Below are 6,600 nucleotides of genomic sequence, written 5' to 3'. Positions count from 1 at the left end.
AACCAGATGCAGACATGACACTGAGAGACAGACTAGACACTGAACAGAAACTGTAATACACATGAGAACCCAAAACCTAAGAACTGATCCCTCACCAAGAATAATAGAAACAGATGTATAATGATAATAATAAACAAAGCACCAGAACATCAGAAAACAATCCATAATGCAAAAATAAACCAAAACATAATAAACTCAAAATACTGGGTCCAACGGACCCAGAACCATGACAAGACTAGACTAGAATAGAATAGAATAATCCTTTAATTGTCCCACAAGGGGAAATTTGGTTGTAACAACAGCAAGAAAATAAAAAAATAAAAACGCATATACAAACATAACAGGTCACAGAACAGAAACACACAATTTTTACAGAAAAAAATATTTACATCATGGACAATAGTTACAAAAACAGGACCTGTCCTGGGGCAACCATATCACCTCAGTTGCACGGAAGGCCCAACAGCGCCTCTACTACCTGAGGAGACTGCGGAGCGCACACATTCCCAGATCTCTGATGTTGAACTTCTACAACTGTGCCATCAGCAGCGTTCTGACGTATGGATTTCTAGTGTGGTTCCCCAGCTGCACCAAGGCCGATCAGCAAGCACTCCAGCGGGTGGTGAAAGAAGCTGGCAGAATTATTGGAACAAGTCTGCCAGAGATCAGTAATATCTTCCCCACTCGCTGTCTGAGGAGGGTGCACAGTATCCTGCGGGACCAACATCACCCTGCGCGCCACCTTTTCCATCTGCTGCCCTCAGGGAGAAGGTACAGGTCTATACAGGCCAGAACATCCAGACTGGCCAACAGCCTGTATCCACAGGCTGTGAGGCTCCTGAACTCTCTGCCCCCCTCTCACGGACAATAACCATATCCAACTTCTTAATAGCAATGAACTGGTCTGCATTGGTGCATCATATCTTTATTCTCTTCCCCCTCCTGCCCCCCCCCCCCCCTCTTTCTTAAATAGATAACTATCATATCTGATATCATATCTCACAGTACAATAATATTGAATGGGTTGCATTGTTGTATTTTGTCATGTTTCTCAGGTCTTTGTCTGAATTTCTACGAACATTATTGCTAAGGATTGTCTTATTGCATTGGAGTCACACTGGGTTAAATATGTACACTTGGGTTTTAAGGGGTATTTATTATTTTCTTCTTTTTTTGGGTTGTATGGAAGCCCCAAACGCAATTTCATTGTTCTTGACAATGACAATAAATAAATAAATACTAAATAAAAATACTAAATACTGTACAGTTATTAAGATTAAAGTACAGATACAAATGGCAAACCCAGGTTGTAGTGTGCAAACAGAGCAGGATACTGGAAGATGTTTAAATAATTAGTTAATTAGTGCACATTGCAGCGCTGATGTAAACATCTATGTTTGTTGGGAGCAGTTTTGATTGTACAGTTTGACAGCTGCAGGGAGGAATTTTTGAGTTTTATTTTAAACTGGTTTATATCACTACTGACCTTTATTTCTTCTTTTAACTCATTCCAGAATTTAACTCCCGCTATTGAAATAGACATCCTTTTCAATGTTGTTCTTACTCTTTGTAATTTTAAATTCCACTTCCCTTTAAAATTATACCTCCCTTCTCTTTCTAGGAACCATGTACTTATTTCGATTGGGGATGCTCCCTTTCCTTGCCTTATATATTATTTGCACTGTTTTAAACTTCACCAGATCCTGGAATTTTATAGCTTGGGTCTTAATAAAGAGTGCGTTTGTGTGAGCCCTATACCCCTCCTGATTTATTAGTCTATGTTACGTGCGTGTGTTGGTGGGTTATTTGTTTCTTGATGTGTATATGCAAATTCACCTGTGCAGGGGCTCGGCTGTGATTGGTGGACCTAAGGAATGGCCTGATGTAACTGGTTCCTGCTGTGGACGTGAACTATAAAAGGGTGACTGAAGAGCTGCGGTGCGGGGGTGTGTGGCAGACTTCCCGTGCACTTGCCTCAGGTCCAGACGGAGCGGCCGTAGCCATAGCTATTTGGTTAAAAGGTCGGGCATGTGTGTGAAGTGCGGAGCAAGTAGGGGTGAGCTGCCGATTATTTTGGGAAGCCTTCTTTTCTCCTGTGTGTTTAGACCAGGGAGATCAAACTGTGTTATTTCTTTCTTTTCTTTTCCTCAAACAGGTCAGAGGGGAACTGAAGCCTAGGTTGAGTTTTGTTTGTTGTGTTGGCCTTAGTGTGACCCGTGGTAGGTGCCTATTTAAAATAGGACAGAGCCGTAGGCGCACAGTCAGTTTAAAAGAGTTTAATTTTTAATACAAAATAAAAGAAACAGTGTAACAGCAGCACCTAAAAACAATTAAAAACGTTACCTTATTAAAAAACGATAAGACTGTACGATTGCCCGTGAGGCAGGACAAGCGCTGCGGAGAACAGTTTAAAAACAAATCAACATAGCACACAGGTTAAAAATGGACGGCAACTCACACATGACCCCAAATGGGTAAAACACTATAGAAACAAAAGGCAAATCTTCGGTGCCGTCTTCACTCGGGCCCCCCGCTGTGCATGCAAGAGCGGGGAGACAAAAAAGGATTTGTTTTCCCTGCAGCGCCTTCACCGCCTGCGAATCAATATCGGTGGTGCCTACTGATACAGAAAAAGTAAAACAAAAAACCAAAACCATCGACAGCCGCAGCAGTCAGTCTGTCGGCTTACACCAGTTTAAAACAAATTAAAACACACTGATGTGTCGGGTCCTTTGCCCGCAGCCAGAAATCCACCTGGCAAAGCAGCAGCTCGGTACTCTGTGAATAAAAGGCAGGAGATCACTAGCTGGACAATAAAACACAGGAATATTCCTCCACTGAATTGGTTTTGTTACCTGTCCACAAGTTCGTGTCACACCCTAATAAATGTGGGTCAGTGGCGATGAAGTCCACTATACCGTTCTCACGGGAGCAATGTTTCCCACCTACAAGGGTGCAAATAACTGTAAACCTCTGCCAACAGCCAGAGCTCAAGTGGTACATTTTTGTGTAACCTACCGTTCTAACAGAAGTTTAGGGGAGGACGTGTATCAGACTTTCATAGTTAAGAAACACCAACTTGCCCAACTCGGACCAAGCACTCGCAGCTTCAGGTTTGCAAAGGAATACCCAATTGCCCACACCTGCGCTTATGAAAGGAGCGAAGACCAGCTCCGCCCACCAGGGGCGGTTCCAAGTCTCCAGGTCTCACTTGTCACATTAGCTAACCCTGAAATTATACACTCCCACTACCATTGTTGTGAATAAACTATTGTTAAAAGTCCGATGCTGTGGCTGTGTCTGTTTGGGCGTGGGAAGTCACGGGACACCCCGCTCTTGTTATGGTCATTTCGAGCCGGGTCGTAACAGTCTAATAAACATTTCTGTATTATGATTATAGTCTGAATATTACTTTTATATGTATTTCCCCAAACTTTTACACAATAACTCATGTATGGTAATAGTAAAGCACAATATAACATATACAATGTTTTCCTATCCAGAAATTGTTTTACTTTCCCCAAGACAGCAATGCCCCGTGCTAACTTTCCCCTCACACAAGTGATGTGAGATTTCCAACAGGCCTTATGATCAGTGATCACACCAAGAAATTTTATGGTATTAACCCTTTCTAGATATACGTTATCAACACAATAATTTATGTTATTCAGAAATTTATGTTTCCGAATAACATAATTTTTTTTAAATTTAAATTTAAGGACAATTTGTTTCTATCAAACCACTTCTTTAATATCTTTAATTCCTGTGTGATCACCTCCAAAACCTGTTGAGATTCCACACCGGAACAAAGTATATTGGTATCATCTGCAAAAATTACAAACTTTAGTATCTTTGATACTTTACAAATATCATTTATATACATAATAAACATTTTCGGACCCAATACTACGGTGGCCCTGAAGTGCAAATCACACCAACAAATTGCTAAACACAACAACAAAATTGAGAGGCCCTGAAGTGCAAATCACACCAACAAATTGCTAAACACAACAACAAAACTGAGAAGCACAAAAACAAAACTGAGAATCACAAAATCAAATTAAGAAGCACAAAAACAAAACTGAGAAGCACAAAAACAAATTGAGAAGCACAAAAACAAAATTGAGAAGTACAAAAACAAAATTGAGAAGCACAAAAACAAAACTGAGAAGCACAAAAACAAAATTGAGAATCACAAAAACAAAATTGAGAAGCACAAAAACAAATTAAGAAGCACAAAAACAAAATTGAGAAGCACAAAAACAAAATTGAGAAGCACAAAAACAAAATTGAGAATCACAAAAACAAAATTGAGAATCACAAAATCAAATTAAGAAGCACAAAAACAAAAGAAGAATCACAAAAACAAATTGAGAAGCACAATTACATTAAGAAAACCGGAAAGGGTAGGTACCAGTCGGCAACAGGAGACATCACTGATTGGACGTCCGCGCTGTTCATCTTTGGAACCGGAAGTTACTCTGCCTGTAGCGCATTTTTTCAAACACGAACATTAGCGGTGACCCAAACATAGCCGTTGCTATTCGAGAATATTTTGATTCAGGACATACATACGAGATGATACTGGATATGCTCAAGTGTAATCGTGACATTTCAATTAGTATGCGTACACTGAAAACGCAATTAAAAGAATCTGGACTGTACAGACGAGGCAACTATTCTCCACTTCCTGAGGTGAGGCGTGCCATTTTGGCTGAGCTTCGAGGACCAGGACAATTGTTTGGATATCGGACCATGTGGCAAGTTCTCAAACAAAAACACAAGCTGCGTGTCAAGCGTGATGTAGTTATGAGGCTGTTGAGACAACTAAATCCTCAAGGAATCGCTTTGAGAACTCGAAGGAGGTTCACAAGATGCACGTATTACTCCATGGGGCCCAATTACATATGGCATGTAGATGGCTATGATAAACTGAAACCCTTTGGCTTGGCCCTGTCAGGATGTATAGATGGCTTTTCAAGAAGACTGATGTGGCTTGTGTGTGGAGCAACAAACAACAACCCGGCTGTTATAGCTCACAATTATATAAACTGTGTAAAGAGTCTTGGTGTGATACCAATGAGATTACGAACATACTTCGGGACTGAGAATGGGACTATGGCAGCAATACAGTGTACCCTCCGTCACGCGCACACGGACTATTATGCTGGATCGTCAAGCCACAGTTATGGATCATCTACTGGGAATCAGCGCATCGAGTCATGGTGGTCTTATTTCAGAAGAGGAAGGTGGGTACATTTGTGTCTGGTAGGTGTAAGCTACAGTGAAAGCTGATCAGATTGTTTTTGTTTTTTTTTACATGCATTTAAGAAAATAGAGTAGCGTCCTGCTGGACGTGTTGAAAAGTTGGATGAGATAGACGTTAACAGCCATCACTTTATTGCAGGAACTCAAAATGGTCACCGTCAGCTGTTGTGCCGAAATGAGTATGCTTGCCTAGATTTAACGATGCCAATACAAATTGAAAAACTCAGACCAAACTCTCCACTCCTCACAATCAACACACAGAACAGAGTGAAAAGAATACAGCATTTTTAACAAGAACATTACTGCAGGGTCACTTCAATATTTATGGAAAACTAATATGCATTACTTTGTTTGACATCCATTTGTGGCATGTTTTAAATGGGACCAAAATGTAACAAACCCTATAAAATGACCAAGAACAAAGCTAAATTGATTCTTAAATATTAATTATATACCCAGGTCTCAGTTTTGGATGGACTTGTTTGGAGACCTAAGAGACTCTGGAAACTTAAATGGAAGCCACGAACACCAATGCTTGCTGAGATTCTGCTTCAGAGGGGTTCTACAGAAAGACCTGGATGAATGCAAAGACCTCTGGAACAAACACAGGATCCGGCCAAGCAGACTTGCATCGTGTCCAGGGGGGATTCCAAACGAACTCTCTCTTGCCTCACAGGTATTTGAGTTCTTAACAAAATGAATTAACCTTTTGCATCAAACTAAATGCAAGGTGTTGTTATTGCTTAAGTTGGTTAATATATATTCATAATTTTACACATAAGTATGATAGAGCAGTTTATAACATGTCACTGCATGCGTTGATTTATATAGTTCCATATTGTCAGCAAAAATCCTTCACTGTTCTGCTTTCATTTTGCAGATATGGTTCAAGAGACTGTGGATTTGCTGTTGAGGAGAGGGAACTGGATGTGTTTCCCGAGGAGGGGCTACTGGTTGGATTGTGTGGTGATCCAAACATTGAGGAATATTTACAACAGGCTGTACAACAAAACACACTGCAGCAGCCACAAGACTGGGAATCGGCCACAGAACTGTATTTGGCCCTGAAGGACATAGCTGGGTTTTAGATACCAACTGAACTTCAGTTTGTAATGACATTTGTCAGAGTTACTCTGACGAAGACACACACTGTGTCAAAACGTTAGTTTCTTTCCTTTTTTTGCACCTAATAAAACCTTTGGACTTACTTGAGTGCTCCAGCCCTTCTGTTTTTCCTTCATTTTTTAATGTTAGTAGTGTTTCCTTTCCCTCTTGCTAAATTGAATATAATATTGTTCATAATATACAGCAACTGGCATGAATTTAAATATT

The 6,600-nt window shown here is 40.4% G+C and overlaps 2 long non-coding RNA genes across 2 annotated transcripts; one reads left to right on the top strand and one right to left on the bottom strand.

The window, feature by feature from the left end:
• Window positions 1-2,618: 2,618 nt before the first annotated feature.
• Window positions 2,619-3,064, bottom strand: LOC146656503 (uncharacterized). Its single transcript, XR_014913884.1, has 3 exons — window positions 3,019-3,064; window positions 2,856-2,945; window positions 2,619-2,778 (listed from the first exon to the last, which is right to left on the bottom strand). It is a non-coding gene; the product is annotated as an uncharacterized LOC146656503 (long non-coding RNA).
• Window positions 3,065-4,732: 1,668 nt separating this feature from the next.
• On the top strand, window positions 4,733-6,481 carry LOC146656502 (uncharacterized). Its single transcript, XR_014914209.1, has 3 exons — window positions 4,733-5,249; window positions 5,728-5,944; window positions 6,149-6,481. It is a non-coding gene; the product is annotated as an uncharacterized LOC146656502 (long non-coding RNA).
• Window positions 6,482-6,600: the final 119 nt, after the last annotated feature.

Source organism: Rhamphochromis longiceps, linkage group LG12, assembly GCF_057381845.1.
Source record: "Rhamphochromis longiceps isolate RC_006_pf linkage group LG12, R_longiceps_female_GT1.1, whole genome shotgun sequence".
Classification (NCBI taxonomy): Eukaryota; Metazoa; Chordata; class Actinopteri; order Cichliformes; family Cichlidae; genus Rhamphochromis; species Rhamphochromis longiceps.
Note: the sequence above shows the minus strand (reverse complement) of the source record. Positions and strands in the feature narration are given on the sequence as shown.